Source organism: Sciurus vulgaris, assembly GCF_902686455.1.
Source record: "Sciurus vulgaris genome assembly, chromosome: 2".
Lineage (NCBI taxonomy): Eukaryota > Metazoa > Chordata > Mammalia > Rodentia > Sciuridae > Sciurus > Sciurus vulgaris.
In genome coordinates, this window is record NC_136462.1 from 108,804,439 (window position 1) to 108,822,834 (window position 18,396).

At 39.4% G+C, this 18,396-nt stretch overlaps 1 protein-coding gene and 1 pseudogene across 2 annotated transcripts in view; both read right to left on the reverse strand.

Moving 5' to 3' along the window:
- RORA (RAR related orphan receptor A) overlaps positions 1 to 18,396 on the reverse strand; it is a 675,763-nt gene that overhangs the window by 452,725 nt on the left and 204,642 nt on the right. The gene's annotated exons all lie outside the window — the stretch shown is intronic.
- Positions 15,910 to 17,192, reverse strand: LOC306655092 (cyclin-dependent kinases regulatory subunit 2-like; annotated as a pseudogene). The gene has a single exon. The product of its transcript is annotated as a cyclin-dependent kinases regulatory subunit 2-like (transcript).

An 18,396-nucleotide genomic window follows, 5' to 3' on the forward strand; every position in this document is an offset into this window, starting at 1 on the left:
TCAACCATCTGCAAGCAGGTGCTATGGGAAAACCTTTTTGGTTGCATGGATACTGTGACACCCCTGGGTCATGGACTCACACAGATCTGACTCCACAGACAAAACCATAAACTGGCTGACATAATTTTCCCAGAACAATCCAGACATCTCAACTAGTCTTCGTTTAGCAACCTTTCTTACACCTTCACCCTACCCTTGATCTCTCCTCCTTTCAACAATTCATCTCAATCAGCTCTAGGGTGAAGGGCCATAACAGTATATACGGATTCCCATGAATGTCCAGGCAAAACACATTACATGCTCATGGAAAAAGACTACATTTGTCCATGACAGATTTAAAACCACTGCAATGTTTTTGGCCCCCGCAGTGCTGGAAGACACAAGTGCCATGTGTTCCTAATTCATCTAAATGTTCTCAGACAGTTCAGCATTTAAATAAAATATTTCTTTGTTTCCATAGAGAACAAAGGAAGGTAATACTCACAGAACTGCTATGGTATATCCAACCCTATTTTTAAAAAAAAAAACTTTTTAGTTTGAAATATTAGAGAAGCAGAAAATTGTAAGGATAGCACAGTATTCTCATAAACCATTCACCCAGCTTGCTCTAATGTTAGCATCACATAGTCATAATACATTTGTTACAATTAAGAAACTAACATCAGTACATTACTATTAATTACAGACTTTATTTATATTTTCATACTAATTCTCACTAATGACTTTTTTCTTTCCATCCAGAATCTCACATTGCATTTAATCATTCTTGTTGCTCTTCTTTTTTTCTTTCTTCTAACTAGTGAGTTTCTCAGTCTTTACTTGTCTTTCAAAACTTGGACACTTATCAAAAGTCTCTCAGTTTGGGTTTGTTTGACATTTGCTAAGGTTATAGATTTTGAAGAAAAAACAACTCATAGGTAAAGTGCTACATCAGGGGATATATAATATTACGAGAGCTTATAACTGGTGCTGTGAAACTTGAGCATTTGTTTTAGATGGTGTCTGCCAAGTTTCTACCTAATCTAGCTTGGCTTTCAGATAGTGTTGCCAGACATAGTAAATAAAAAATCCAGGCTGTCAAGTTCCTACTTACACTAAAAAAATATTCCTTGTTTATCTAAAACTCAAATTTAACTGGGTATCTTGTATTTTACCTGGCAACCCTATATCCAGAAGCAAATTCCCAGTGAAAGTCACAAATGTTGAGTGAGGCCCTCATACTGTCTTAAAACTACCTTTACCCTACTTTCCACAGGCATTCCTTCCCACAAAGGCTGTGGTAGACACCAGGATTCTCTCAATGCATCAGCCAGTATCCTTAAACTCTAGCATTCACTAGAATCCCTTGGAGGGCTTGGTCCTACTACCAGTTTCTAACTCAGGAGATCTGGGATGAAGCTCTAGAATTTGCCTTTCTAGCTGGTTCCCAGAAGATGCTCTTCTGTGACCACATTTTAAGAAGTACTGGTTTTCATGGAGGGAAATGTGAACATTTGTAATTCCTAAAACTTGCCAGAAGACAAAAGTTCTGCCCAACTTTTGTATTACAAATTTTTCATTACAACTCATGGAGGGTGGGCCTAACAGACAACGCATTTCCAGTGTATGGATGACTTGTGTATGAGAATGTGAACAGAGAATATTCAAGACCAGTGCTCCTGTTCCTCGTGGGTGGAAATGTCTTGCCCTCAGAGATGAGAATTAGGCCTCGGTCTAGATAGGGTCACTTTCTTCTCTCTGACACTACAGTCAATGAGTGTCCAAGTTTATCTCCACAAACATATTTCCATCTGTGTTCTTCCCATGTCCTAGTTAGAGCCAATGTGTGACACCACAGAATTTGTCAGTGAGTCACTTCCACATTGTGTAGATGCAGGAGAAGGAGAGTATCTGAAATCAGAATGTATAGTTTCATAGGAAAAAAATATATTATGAAGGGGCTGGGGTTGTGGGTCAGTGGTAGAACACTTGCCTAGCATGTGTGAGGCACTGGGTTTGATTCTCAGCACCACATATAAATAAATGAATAAAATATAAATTAATGAATAAAATGAAGGTCCATCCACATCTAAAAAAAATACTATAGACACCAAGCAAGTCAAAAGGAAATCTATGCTGAAAAAAGAGTACACTTTTGGTGGTTTGGGTACTTAAATCATACATAAAATGCTGTGTATATAGGAAAAGACTTTCTTGAACTCAAACAAGCAACAACAACAAAACTTTGAAGTGCTTCAGCCAAAAACTATTGGTACCTAAAACGGAGATATCCTAGCATCCTTACCTCCCTCCAAGTTACTAAACTATTTTGAAATGAATGAGTTTCTGGTCAAGCTTTTGCAATACTTATTCTACATTGGTTGTTTAACAACGTTGGTAGCAATTGGCTACCTGCAATATTCTCATTATGTGAAGCTCGGTTCTTAGTAGTAATTTTTCCAAGTTGAAAAAACACAGTGTAATTTCTTGAAAAATGTCCAAATCTGTGCATTCTTTTAGTACAGACCACATGCAAAGGATTACACCACACACTTCATATACAGAGCTTATTAGTCTTCACATTATTGTGAGGAAGGTATTAATGTGCCCCTAGTGCAGATTGGCTAAGTGACTTACAAAGCAAATGACAGACCTGGCAACCAGCTTCAGTGTTGTAGACTTGCTGTTACAATAAGTACCTCACTTGATTCTCATTCAATCTAGTACAGCCCTCTTTTCTAAAGGACCAAACTTCAATCCCTTAAACACCAGGAAGAGCATTCAGTATTTTTAGACACCTACACCTAGTACTACTGCTAGTTTTATATAAAGACAAAATGGGTGGGTTCCTACACACCAAATAAAAATTGATAAAGCTTCTGTCCTTATAATGCCCCAGTAGACATAATTTGGAAAAGGAAATAAAATATGTATCTAAAAATCCTAAAACCCATGAAACGGGGGAGAAACATACATTGCTTTCATGTGATAAAAGCCCATGAGAGCCCCTTAGTGACACTGAGTCAACCAGAAAATCAGTCTAAGGGTCAATGGAAGTTCAATGTGTTGTCCAAATTTGGACTGGACAAACAGGTTCATTTATTTCTAGATCCTCCTTACAGGAAGAGAGGTCACTAAGAAGGGTTATCTAACTTGTATGGCATTTACTGATTTCAAAACAAAGAGAACACAAATGAATGTCCCAAGTCCTGATGGGGAAGGCTCGAAAGCCCTTTGTGACTTCTTTATGTTCCAGAGGCTTCAGAAATCACAATACTTCCCAGCTCATACTGTGAATCTCCTCAAATCTTCTGACTGAGATATTCTGGTACCTATTTTTTTTTTTAAAGGACAGTGACTTAGTCTGTTCTTTGCAGCTATAATAGAATATCATAGACTAAGTAATTTGTAAACAATATAAGTTTATTTGGAGGCTGGGAATTCCAGGACTAAGGGGCTTCATCTGGTAAGGACTTCCTTGCTGCATCATAACACAGCAGAAAGATCACATGGGTGAGTGAGAGAGCAAGAAGAGGACCAAATACATACTTCCATCAGAAACCCACTCCTGAGATAATGGCATGAATCTGTCTATCACCTCTTAAAGGTCCCACTTGTCACACTGCTTTATTGGGGATTAAGTTTCTATCACATACTTTTGGGAAGACATATTCAAAGTACAGCAGACTGAATGGAATCTAACTAATTATTTGGGCAAATAATCCAATCTACATCTTTCTCAAGACTAATCAGTTCATTCCTTCTCCTTTTTCAAATTAATGAGGCTCAGAATGGTGTCTTGGTCCATCAGACTGTCTTCCTGTCTCTTCTCTAACTGTCCTTGCCTCTTGGGTTCTAGCTTTTTCTGTCCTATCATGAGTATTTGACAAGGAACCCTAGTCTCTGGCCTGGATGGAATGCAGACACTGTGATCCACAAAGGAAGTGACCCAAGAACCAGGAACAGGATGCTGGGAAAGTATAGTAGGTGAGGTTATGCCCAGAATAAAGACATCTCAACACATCTTATTTTGGGTCCTTCCCTGCCCTAGTGCACTGTAACCACAGACCTGAATGAACTCACAGGCCTACATGGGGAAGACAACTTTATCTTCCTTTTGAAGACTGTTTATTTTAACAAGTGCAGTTATTGGGGTATTGGGGTGTCAAGGGGCAGAACTTTAAAAAAAAGGGGAAGAGAGAGAAGAAAACCAGGAAGTGGTATAACAAAGGCCTAATTATAAGGGAGGAGTATCTCTCTACAGACAGGTCATGGGAAGGATGCCAAGGGCTCTCGCCACATGAAGAAAAAGATTGTTATAAAAAGACTTTTAAAAAAAGAAGAAGAAGAAAGAGGCATGGCAGTGGAGACTGGGAGGGGTGGGGCAGAGAATAGGGAAATGAATAAGAATAATGACTTGAAAGCTGTTTTTTTCTGGTTCTCTGCTTTCCTTTCTGCAGATGCTCAGCTGAGCCAGTGCAGCTGGCTCCCTGACAAATGTGGAAAAATCAGCCAATTTGAGCTGGTTGTTAGCAGTCCGGGTACAGAGGAGCAGATCAATGAGGGGCTGCTTCAGGTGTGCCAACTGATCTTCCCGAGGGTTCCTGAGAGATTCTTGGCCTGGGCACAGACTCCTGGCCTTCAGGATCTCACCAACACTCCATTCTGCTTCCTGGCTCTACATTCCAATAGAGGTGACCTTGGAATGGGGACCTTTCTCCATGGGTTCCTCTCCCTTCCCATCCTCCCACTGAGAAGCTCTCTGTTCTTCAAACAGACGGGGTTTCCTCCGGCTCACTTAGTGAAAAGCCTGCAGCCCAGGGACGCCTGTCCCTCAACTCAACACAGATTGGACAGTCCAACTCAAGACCCCTAGAAAATCTGGATGTGTATTACTTTTCAAATCACTGCAGTGAACCAGAGTCTGTCAACAACTTGGCGGAACATCCTGGAGTGTCCCCATAAGATAGTGATGCTTCCTTGTAAATTTTCACTAACAGCAAACAGTATGCCACACATATTTATTTACACACCATTGTATGCACAAGTGGGAACATGAAAAAGAGTACACATCTGACCACTCAGTTCAAGAAAAGCAAATAGTACTTAAAGCCAAGTTCAAGGCAAAGAGCAAGTTCCCAACTTGCCAAATTGTCCCCTTTTTGTATGATTTTCATTTAGTAGAAATAAGAGCAAAATGAGATACTAAGATAGTAAAACAAGTGCTTCTGTATGGGAAATTTCTACAGAAATGGAATGTTATGTATCTTGTCTCAGTTGGAGGTTAGATGGGTATATACAAGTGTCAAAACTCATTCTACTGAACATTTAAGATCTGATCTGTGCATGTGGTTGGAAGGTAATTATATCCTAATAAAAATTTAAGAATTTAAGGGCTTGTGTTCCAATAACACTGAGGTCTACACCAGCATCTACTCAGTGGCAACTATTGTGACCATGCACAGGGGAAGAGGACAGAGACACTGTGCCACCTCATCCTCTGCCCCTTACATACAGAGCCTTTGAAGGAACCTGAAGTTATTCCTATACCACCTTCCTGTGTTCATAAGGAGTCAATAAAATCCAGAGGGGTCAAAATAATTGTGTGTGTGGGGGGAAGAATGTTGTGTGTGTGAATTTTCATAATCTGAAAGTCAAATATGTTTGGCACTTGAACTAGTTGCTCTCAAAATTCTTGACATGGAGAGTACAGGCTAGGTGTTTGGTTTGTCTGAATTATACTGATTCACAGATGAAATAAGAACACATGCTTGAAGGTGAAAAAGCATTGGATTATATGCCCTAATCCCCTTACTAAATCAATATAAAAATTGAGGCTTAGAGAAGAAAAACAGTTCATCCAGAGGTATCCAGGATTTTTTTTTTTCCCCCTTCCAGATATGTGTCTTCTGGTGCTGGATTCTATTCTTCTTCCAGTTTTTCATTATTCTTATTTTAAAGCAAATATGATATTTATAACTATCAACAACTTTCTAGAAAGTAATATTTTTATTCAATAAAATTAAAAACATTTTAAGAAAAATGTTTTCCTCTGAAAATGATTGCTTCTCAAAGTGTGTTTTAAAAAAATTAAGAACTCTAGTGTTATACTCAAGCACTTACGTTTATGTCCTTAGAAAGTACTCATGGATAAATTCTGCATAATAGTTAACAGCATGAAAAAACAAAATTCTATTGCCTGCTGTCCCATCTTCCCATCTTCCCATCACAGGGACAGGAGATTTGCAAAGGTGTTTTTGTCACCCAAACCCAGATTTTTCTCCTATTTGAATCTCCAAATTTCCTCAGCTTGGCTTCGGTGATAGGGCAAGTCATCCCTCTTGATCTCACAGATGTCACTTACTGTTACTAATCCAAGATATGATTCTGGTTATGTCTTCACCATAATCTTCATGGCGAGAGAGTCACAGTGCACAGGCACTGTTGCATGGTTTGGATCCCATCACCCACAGTGAATATGGGTGATGTGCTGCCCAGAACCAGAGTTAATGAGATCAAAGGGGAATGGCCTAGGTGTGGCTTCAGAAGCCCAGAGGAAAGTTTGGAAACCCCATGTGGGTTTGCTTTGCTTTGCCAGTTCCTTTTAACCCAGACTCCATTCACCATGTACATTGTGCCAGCCTCCTTGGAAGGCCACTGTTGTTGTGATAGTCTTGCCAGAGTCTCTGCATCTCTCTTGAATATGGTCTAGGTCTACCCACCTGCACCTGTGCAGACCCTCCTACAAACACCAGAAAGGACACCTCTGCTCCCCAGAGGTAGGCATGGCAATACTCATCTTGCAGAGCAAAACCAACTGACAAAGAACTATTAAATGCAACGCAGAAAAAGGATGGCCAGACCACCAGCCCCCATCTACAGGGAGGCCAACATTTTTGGGAAAGGGCATGCACAATAAAACCAGGAGGTTCTTTAGGGTTTTGGGGACCTAGAATATGATGTTTGCTGTAGTCACAGCATTTCGGTTAAAAGAGCTTAAAAACCATCAAGTGAGGTGGTTATCAAGTAGCTTAAAAAAAATCATAGTAGAATTCCTTTTGAAATTAAATCTTCTAGGGACCCCTGGCATTGAAAATAATTAAAACTGAGGAACTGGTTGCTGAGCAATTAAAAACCTCACTGTTTGATGGAGAGATTCATCTCGTTGCATGCAGGGCCCTCAAACACTACTATGCAAGGTTTCCCATAGCACATTAAAGATGGGGTTCTAAAGGGACAAGGAAGGGGAGCTCACTATCACCAAAGCCCATTCTACCAGAGGTAGCTGAGACTCTTGGAGGACTTCTGCTCTAACTAGACCTGAACTCTGACACTTGTTAGCTTGTATTCATGATGTTAGCTTACTTTTGAGACCCTCCCCCCAACAAATAATTTACAATCTCATTTTACAAGGGGAAAGAGTCATATATTCCAATGTTGCAAGGTTGCAGGTATGTTGTGTATGAGACACGTCCTGCCCCCCCACATGTTCAAGTCTAAGCCACCTCCACCCCCAACACAGTCTTATCTAGACTTCTCATATATCTGTCTCTGTACTGGGGGCTCATCTGGCTGTGCCTGTGGACAAGAAGGGAAGGGGAGGGTTTTGCTGCTGGGTTCTTATATTTTTCTGCCTACTTCAAAATAGTCCCTACTCTTTCTGAGTTAAGGCCATGAAAACTGGCTCAGAGCCATTTAGAAGAGGTTCAGATTCTGAAGGCAAATTCTAAATAGACTTTGCTAAAAGAAAATGAAAGCAGCTGAATCACAGGCAAAAACTTAATATGCATCTCTCCCTAAGAAATGGCATCCAAACAGAACTTCTTCAAGACTCCAAGGAGGACTTCGTGTGCACCAATCTACCACATTTCAACAGCTGGAAAGGCAAACCTTTTTCAGTGTTAACATTTCACAGTTCAAATCACTTAACAGACACAAAATTACAGGATGTACATAGCATTTAGGTCTCTTCAAAAATTATTAGCTAAAGATCTTTCTGGAATATATATTTGATGGTTAGATCTTCTTGATGATGATAAGAATTTAAAAAATGTTTATGATGATGAATGTTCACTATACTAAATCACGCTTTATTCACTTAACCTGTTGCTTCACAGGTTTCCCTAGGATCAAGTGGATATTTTAAGGCACTAAATATACACAGTTTAAATATACACAGTAGAACAGACTGTCCTACTGACCAGTTGACTAATGTAATAGAAGAGAGGCAGCAAGACTGGGAAAGGTATCAAATCCAAAGTGGACATTCCACAATCAACACTGATAATGAACCCTCTGGTGGGAGAAATGTGAAGTCAGAGCACCCAGGATCACGACTCAGAGGCAAGGAGTCCCCTGTCTAGGGAGAATGCTTGAGACAGCAGGCAGAGGCAATGGCCAGCACTGCCCTTCAGGAGAGCAAAGACAGTGCAAAAGAGATAAGGAGGAATAGAAGCTTCTAACTACATGGAAGACAGACCTGGTGGGGAAATATTAGAAGAAAGATTAGGGTGGATTTGACTTCATAAAAAAAAGAAAAAGGGGATTGGGCCTGTAGCTCAGTGGTAGATCACTTGCCTAGCATGTGTGAGGCACTGGGTTTGATTCTCAGCACCACAAATAAATAAATAAAATAAAGGTCCATTAACAATCAAAAATAATTTTAAAAAGGGCAACTCATAATTACCATTGTCAAGGATGCAGTTGACTTGTATATGAGGTTTTGGGGATATTATACAAAAGCAGAAGACATGCAGATGGGTAGTTTGGTAGGGAGACCAGCCAGGTAGGAAGTGATCAGCCAGGGAATGAAGCCCAGATGGAGCAAGAACTGTAATAAGCGTCTTATCCTCAGTTGTCCTCAGTTTCCTCATCTGCAAAGTTTAAAGGCTGCAGCAAATGGTTTTTGTTCAAGATGATCTTTTAATCAAAAACTGAGGTAAAATTAAAAATAAAAACTTTCTCAACTGAGGAAGTTAATGAAAGTATCAAGTGTGCTGTTCCTTAACTTTCCTTACAGACAAAGGTCTAACCTAGTGGTGTTTTTTTAATTTAATTTTAATTTTTTTAGTTGTAGATGGACACAATACCTTTGTTTTATATATTTATCTTTATGTGGTGCTGAGAATTGAACCCAGCACCTCGCATGTGCTAGGCAAGTGCTCTACCACTGAGCTACAACCCCAGCCCCTCACCCAATGGTTTCTCAAGGATCTTCAGACACTCTGCCACTGGCCTGCCTTACCAACAGCTGCAATCCCATCCCTCTGTCCACTGCTGGGCTAAAGGTGACACTTACCTATCCATGGTCTGCTGGAGGAAATCATGCCTTTAAAAACGAATTATAAAACCCTGTGGGAGGGAAAGAGTGTGCTACAGAAAAGTCATTAATAACTCAACTTGGAGCTCAGCTTCCCATTTGGAACCATTAACTCCATAACAATATTCTTCCTGGCTGTGCAATGCATGACTTCCAAGAGGAAGACAAAGCATTTGAGGTTGCAATTTCAGAGTCAAAAGAAGGAAACCAGCCTTGTGGTAGACTAGTTTACTTACAGAAGGTTTAACTCTCACAGTGCCACCCTGAGACAGTATTTACTATCTCCGCTGTCACAGGCAAACAGTCCAACATTCAGAGGAGTCAAGAAGCCTGCCCAGGTTTCCACAGGAGGACAGAGCAGTAGCTCCTTCACAGGCATCTACCGAGCTCTTGCTCTGCTCTGGATATCGTGGGATCCGGGGGGAGAAGCCAACATGAGACTTGCTCTGACAGAGTTTATTTTCTAGAAAGAGGAGTGAGCAGCTATAAAAACCCACGCCAATGATGAAGCAGCATTTGGTAGTATGAAATATGACAAAAATAAACTCAGGGAATACGACAGGGAGTGACGGAGAGGCTACTTCTATGTGGCACAGGAAAAAAGAGAACTCTCTGAGGCAGTGACTTTTAAACCAAGGAGACAATGACAAGAAAGACCCTGCAAAGATCTGGGCCGAATTGGTCACATGGCCAAGAGGACAGAGCATGGGGTAGCATCTAGTGAAGATGGCAAACATCAAGCAGATGTAATCTGCTCAGGCACTGACGAACAGGAGGGCAGTTGGCAGCTGCCTAAGTACCTTTCTCTGAGACTCTTCAGGTGGCTCAGCTGGCTGTATCCTTATCTTGTGTTTGTTTGCTTGTGTGGTCCTGGGGCTTGAACCCCAGGTCTCACATGCTAGGCAAAAGCTCTGCTACTGAGTCACACCCCCAGCCCACCACCCCTGTCTTTTAATAGGAGCCGTGAGAAGGAAACAGACCCTGTCCTTTTTGCAGTAGCACCTGCATCTGTGAAGCAGGGGCTGGTCACAGGAGGGCTCACTGCCTCTTACCACCCAAGAGGTTTAAGTTCCTTTCTGCTTCACATGCCAGCCTTAACTGTCAGCTTTCATCTCCCCAGGGACGTGGAGTCAGTGTGCTGGAGTTGTAGCTGTGGATTCAATAAACCACCTCCGAGCAGCACAGAAAGAAGGTAGGAAGGAAAAAACATCCCACTGTGATATCAGCCATATTTCTTCCACATGGCAAGTTTCATTTTGTTTAATTTAACAATAAACTCATTATATTAACTCAATTCAATAGAAGCAGCAGGGGGATTTCTCCTAATTTAATCTTGGGCTTTGAGGAGACTTACACAGTGCTAAAACAATGCCATACAGAGATTAAAGGGCTTGTAGCACATTGAAAAAATACCTTGGCATTTGTGAAGGCTGCCTACCTCTAAATGAGGAACTAGCCAGCCCGCTTCTTAGTTTATCCAAAGCATCAGCCAGTCAGAGAACTAATTTCTGCAGGCAAATCATTCTCATGAATGATGCTGCTTTAGGGTGTAAACTGTGCAAAGGGATCCTTTCATCCACGGAGCTGATGCTCCAATTTGAAGAGGAGTTATTAGATGCACCCAGCCAGGGAATATAAATAACTTGAACTTACCAATGTCACAAAACTAACTTTCCGGAAGGTGCTTGAAAACACAAGGACACAACCATCTAGCCATCTATCAATTTGTGCATCCATTAAGATAGGTTGTATAATATGTAGCCTGACAAGGGGGGAAAATGTCGCCCCCGATCATTTCATCATAAGAAAATGTCTACAACTTTTAGACATCTTGAGAGACAGAAGAGCCTATATAATCTGCTGATCTAGTGATTTGAAATCTGGGGATTCCAAATTCACACACATAATGGCTAGGGACCAAACAATGCTTTTTGTCCCCAGCTGGCAAGAAGAATGAACAAACTCATTAATTAGGATCCTGTTGATGCTTGTATTGAATGTATATGAATGCAGGCCCACTCGAGGATTCCAGCTGGGAGATGCAAACTTCTGAAATTCAAAGACAAACTAGATTTATCTTTGGCGCCTTCAAATGCTTATTGCAGTCCTACAGACCATGTGGGCTTGTGCCCGTGTGAGGCCTGAGTACTTATTTAAACAAGTGAGTTTTAAAGTTTAGTTCAACTACAAAATGCAAAACAAGGCCAGGCATGTGTAGGTGGGTGGGTGTGTGAGGGCACAGGAGAGCAGAAACCACTTTAAGAAAAAAATTATCTTTACACCACACTACTTCTAGAAGAAGAAAGAAATGGCTGAAATCTGCAAAAAAGCGCAGTTAATAGTTCTGCTTCACTCCAGCAGAGGCTAAAGTCAAGGAGGCCCTGCACTTTTCCCAAAGGGAGGGTCGTGGGACCCAGAGGACTAGTGGGGGAAGGCACAGGCCTGCGATGCTGCTGCTGCCTGCCTCACTCTGTCTCTGTCACTTTCTCAGTGAGAAATCTATTCTCATGGTCAAAAAATAAAAGTTTGAGGATGAAGACAAGCAGCAGGGAGCTTGTGTCACACATTTCAGATGCCACAGTGAAGGGACTTCAGACAAGATGAGGTTTCAAGTCTTTGCAAAGTGAGAAAAATCCTTCTCACTCTGTCAATTTGTGAACAAGAAGATTTTCTAGGTCTGGGACATTTTCTTCTATTATTTAAATTCCTTGTTATGCATTTGCTTTCTTTATTGACAGAACTTACTTCTTGTCATAGAAAAGTATAATTTACGAGAGAGAGAGAGAGAGAGAGAGAGAGAGAGAGAGAAGAGAAAGATGAAACCTGGAATACAAATAACACAGCAAGAAGGACCATCTTATTACAGAATTCCTTAAGCTTAAACGGAGTCTTATTTTTCCCTTCTAAAAATAATCTTGTGACCTTTGCATTCTCTAGGCCATATGTATTTCTGCAGTGTCCAGAGTCCCAAGACACACTGGGCAAAGTGAGGGCTGAGGCCTGTCTGGTCCAGGTCCCCGGAGCTAAGAAGTAGACCTGTCAGAGAAGCAACGGCCAAATTCAAAGAAGAGGAATCCACAGGGACCTGGGAGGGCACTCTGAACCCCCACTTCCTCTGTCAGTTATTGATTAAAACTCTTCTGCATACACATTCATTGTAAGAAAACTGAACTTTAATTGTATGCCTCCTACAGAAAAGAAGTGGATACAGACATGGGACTGAGAATAAATAACACTAGGCAATATGAGCAGAAAAAACACCTGCACACATTCTCACTGCTAGAATTTTTTTACTCTAAAGAAATTAGAAAGAATGTCAAACCTCACTTGTAATCAAAAAAATGTAAACTAAAATGTGTAGCAGTTTTACAAACTTATCCAATTAGCAAAGATGAAAAAGAAAGACATACCAGTGCTGACGAGAGGGTTTATGCAAACGGGCATGCTCTTGTCTCTTCAGAGTTGGAATGTAAATTGGTAGAGTCTTTGTGGAGTCAAAGTAGGCAACATGTTGGAGGTGCCTTGAATGTGTAGAGTCTAGTGCAGCAATTCCACCTGTGGCATTTTACTATATCAGGCATATGCAGTGAGATGTTCCTCGCAGCATTGTGTAGAATTGCAAATTGTTGTCCAACACTGGGACAATTGGGTAAGTTAATTGTGTTGCATTCAGACAACAGAGATTATTAGCCATGCTTGCAGCAGTACATGATTAATGAAGTTGGTACCTGTTTAGGAAATGTTATTGACCAAAAAATAAAATAAAATCTGACATATCTCTATCGGTCTCCATCTATCTTTCTTTCTTTCTATCTATCTATCTATCTATCTATCTATCTATCTATCTATCTATCTATCTATCTATCTATCTATCTATCGCCATTATGCATCCATCTATCCACTCAATGCTGACTGTGTCCTAAGCATTTATCTAAGGGTGCTTGCATCATCCAACACTCATAACAACCCTGTGAAGTATGTACTATTATTATGGTCTTTTTGTAGATAAAGAAACAGTAAATCTAGAAAATGGAGATCTAAACCCAGGTATGGATTGGTCTAAACCAGTTACCCTCTCTGCCATGAGCATGCATTATGCACATATGTGTGCTGTGTACATATGTCCTTCCAGATGAATATATATCCTCTAAAATGTTCACAGTCATCTCTCAGTGACCAGCTTAGAGATGATGTTTGTTGCTTTGTGATTTTTTTGTATCTTTCATGATTTCCAAGACCATCTATTTGTTTTACAATTCCAAAAAGAAAAGAAAAAAAGGAATGAGCTCTTGAGATGTTATTTTGACTCTGATTATTTTCTAAGTCATGGGGAATTATGAAATGTCAAAAAGGAGGAGAAAGTAGCTAATGGGCAATTTATCTTGGATGGACTCTGGAGTCAGTTATAGCTGCTTATTGACTATGTACCCTGGGAAAGGTCACTTGACTCTGTATAGTACAGGGAAAAATAAATGTGACCAGACATGGAAAACCACCTCCACAGAATATGTGCTCAGTGCTCAGTAGATGCTAAGATGCTATTTCTCCTTTTTTTTTTCTTTGCCAGTCTTCTGGAATACCTGAATTTCAGGAATGGCATTCTCTAGACTATGCATTCTATATGATTTTCATTGTCTTAGGGAAGACCATTAACACAATGGGAAAGGGAAATACATTCAGCCTGAAGGATGCCTTATCAGTGCCCACTGGCTACAACTGACTATTTCTCCTGTTTCCAAGTTGAGCCCTGTTTGAGTTTGGTTTGGGGAGTTCTTTCTTTCTTTGTTACAGTGGTTTTCAATGAAAATGTGTACCCTACAAGTGTCAACAAACATATTTTCTTGAAGAACATAAACACAGTTTTAATGGAATTCGTTTTCAGAATTTCAGCTTCCCTAAGTCAAGGTGTCATGTATATTCACCTTGCAACTATCTTTCCACTTTGTAGCAGAAGGACAGAACTCACACCCCTGGCAAGTCCCAGGGTTACCAATGACACTGGAGTGCCACAGAAAAGGCCAATTTGATATGTGGGTTAAGATTAAGTTCCAACCACTTGCTTTACAAAAATTTATTGAACAATCTCTCTACTTCCCCAAATATATTTTTTATACATACCCTTATTTTGCTACATCTTAGTCAAATTAGAAGTTAAAATTCAAATTCAAAAGCGATATGGTTGTCACAGGAATGCATATTATTATAGTGAAAAATGTATTCACTGAAAAATGAAATCAGACTTTTTCTGACACAAAATAAATTTGACTTGGCTGGTTGATTAAATAATGAAGACAATTAGGTTATATTTTCTATGCCTTAAATGAGCTAAATCTGCAAATCCAAGGTTTGATGAATATGTATTTAAATGACATGATAAAAGTATTTTTATCATAATTACATAAAACATTCTGTGTGGCAAGCAAAGGGATACTGGAATTACCAATATTTCTAAATTACCAACACTCTTAAGTAGACGTAGCATCTCACTAAGTGGAAGAATACGCTTAATATTTAGTCTCTTCATATTTTGAAGTCCTTGAGATACACTTCTTTGGACCCACATTGAGAAAGCAGATGACTTCAATGAATGATTAACAAGTAATTTTAGAAGCCAGGTGTCTTCAGCTCTTTGCTTTCCAAAAAATCAGAAGAGGACGTCACAATTTTTCCAATTGAGAGATTACTAAATATTGGGGATAGTGTTTGGTTGTTTGGGGCATATTATTCATAAGTTCAAAGACAAAAATTACAGTGCTCTAAACAAAATTTCCCATCTTATTAAAGGTAGACAATGCTTCTCACCATTTACATCATGTAAACTAAAGCTAGAGATAGAACTGGTGGAACTCCCAGCAATAAGTAGTATTCATCCATGGGGAAGTTAACTTCTGGGAGAAAAAAGCCCCATTCATCTCATTAAACAATGCATTACCAAGAAGTTTTCAGTTTTTTGTTTAATAATTATGTTAATATAGTGAATATATTTGCATTGTTCTGATTAGCTTTGCACTAAAAATCATTGTAATGATACATCAATCCACGTTTTTACTACCTAGAGTTTATGGTCACAGGACTTTTAGAATTTAAATTTTTATACACATTTTTATTGCAAAGGATTGTGATAGAAGGATAAAAGCTTTTGAGCATAACAATATATAACATTAGTATAAAATTCTACAGGAAAAACAATAGAAATACAAGTTCAAAGAAAAAAAAAGATGTGAATTATTTTAAAGTTGAAGAGCTGGCTCATGCATTTTTTTTAAAATAAAAGATGGCAAATATTCACTCCAGATAGTACTTAGATGTCACTGAATACATCTCAAAAGTGATAGAAGAGTTTTGATTTTAAATTACAATATCTGTAAGATGATTGAAATTATATCCTTTACTATTAAACAAGTAGTTTATTTACTATTTATTATTAAACAAATAGCTTATAATAAAAACTTTAAATATCAAATTGTAGAGATACATATGCAAGACAGCAATAAAGAATTCCATAATTTTTTTCAAGAACAAGATAAGTGGGCTGGGGAGATAGCTCAGTTGGTAGAGTGCTTGCCTTGCAAGCACAAGGCCCTGGGTTCAATCCCCAGCACCGCAAAACAAAAAAGAACAAAATAAGTTAACGAAAAGATTTTTTTTTTTTTTTTTTTTTGCATTTTATATCCCATGACAGCTATATCCCAAGGATATTTTTCCTCCATGAAATCCTAACATTTATTTTATTGGACTTAAGGGGCTAAAGAATATATTTTCTTTAGTCCTCTCAAAAGACCCAACCACACTCTTTCTGTACCCACTGTGCAGATGTCATAGGCTTTCTAGGAAACTGGGTGCTCAAGAGCACAGGGACAGCAGTGAGTAGGGACAGCAGTGAGTAAGGACAGCTCTGAATAGCAGGGCCTTGTCTGCCATTGGATTGATTCCTGATAGGTGGAATAGGTCTGACTCACAGAAGGAAAGGAAGAACCGTTTCCTGCCCCTAGTCTGTGACTTACAGCGACAGTCAAGTAATTTTTTGTTGTTGTTTTTAAAATTTTTTTATTTTCATTTTTTTAGTTATACATGACAGTAGAATTGATTTTGACATAATTACATAAGCATGGAATATATCTTATACTAATTAGCATCCCATTCTTGTGGGTGTGCACGATGGTGAGATTCCTGCATTGTCTTTCCTTTTCCTACTTTCCCACCCTTCCCTTCATTCCCTTTTGTCTAATCTACTGAATATCCATTCTTCCCTTCTCCCCCCTTATTGTGGGTTAACTTCCACATATCAGGGAAACATTGAAACTTTGTCTTTTTGCTTTAAATGCAACAAACTTTATTTAACAAAGGTAACAGGTAATGTCAAACAGGCACTTACATTAAGAGAAAAACTAGAAGAAATTTTAGCATAAACACATTATAATAACCTACTTGCACTTGCATTTAACGGAACTCTGCTGCTGTGAAGAATACAGCTCATGCACAGGTCCGGATGAATGATTTGTACACTTTTCAAGCATTCACTGAATACTACCTTATATACATACGAACATTAAATTCATGAAAGATTTAATTGATGATTTCAGATATACCTAATTTTTGTTGCTCTTTTGGAAGAGGTTGTCTAAAGAGAAGAATATGGGGTTCTGGCTCATGAATCATGTAATGAACCCAGCCTAGACTCTTGAACACCATCTCTCCTCCACTCCTCTTCAGACATTAGATGAATTTTGGGTACTTGTTTGGAAAGTTCTCTAGGTAACATGACATGCCAGTACTCACAGTGCTTGTCAAAGTACTTGTCTGACCAATAGATCTGCTTATGGACCTTACTGCCAGAGAGCAGCAGGCAAAAACGAGGTGGAAACTGAAGACTGCAGGAAGGGATGAAACAGAATGCATGTTCATTTCAAGCCAGGACAAGAACTCAACTGGAGCTTCGTCTTTTTAGGACTGGCCTTTTTCATTTAGCATGATAGTCTCCAGGTCCATTCATTTACTTGCAAATGTTGTAAAATCAGTTTCTTAATGGCTGAGTAATACTCCATTGTGTATATATACACCACATTTTCTTTATTCATTCCTCTGTTGAAGGGCACCTAGGTTGGCTCCATAGCTGAGCTATTGTGAATTAAGTCCATCAATAAATGGGAAAAGGAATTGAACAGGTACTTCTCAGAAGAAATACAAAGGCCAACAAATGTATGGAAAAAATGTTCATCTTGAGCAATTAGAGAAATGCAAATCAAACTACACTGAGATTTCATCTCACTGTAGTCAGAATGGCAATTTTCAAGAATACAAGCAACAATAAATGTTGGTGAGGCTGTGGGGAAAAGGGTACATTTATACATTACTGGTGGGACTGCAAATTGGTGCAACTGCTCTGGAAAGCAGTACAGAGGTTCCTCAGAAAACTAGGAATGGAACCACCATTTGACCCAGCTATCCCACTCCTCAGTATATATCCAAAAGATTTAAAAACAGCATACTACAGGGACACAGCCACATCAATGTTTACAGCAGTTCAGTTCATAATAGCTAAGCTATGAAGCCAACCCAGGTAATTTTCTACTACTATTTATAAGAATGGAAGAAATTCTGTGAAACAGAAGGTCATGCAGGAGGACTTCCCCTTTGCCCACATCTGACTTACCACCTTTGGATGCCTTCTAATTGATCTAATTAGGCAAAGACGCCACAACTAAGTACACTGTATAATTTATAATTTAGAAACTTGCATGTCCATACTCAATGAAAGAGATTCAGAAATAAATGATAGGAAAAATTATAGGAATACACATACTGCCTTTCCTTTCTCTGCTGACCCAGTCCAGGGAAACTCCAGGAACAGGAAGTACCCACTCATTGAAATAAGAAAAATGAGGGTAGACAGAACTGGGTCCTGCAGCTTGCCACTTGAAGCAGTTCCTTTGGATGAGACCAGGTTTCTGTCTTTAAAGTGGAGTTCAAAACAGACACCTTGCCTTCTACTGCACAAGGCTGCTGTGAGTGGCAAATTAGAATATGAGTCTGAAAGAAGGTAATATGCTATTAATGACTCACCCCTTTGAGTATTTAAAGCTTCGGAAGACCATTAA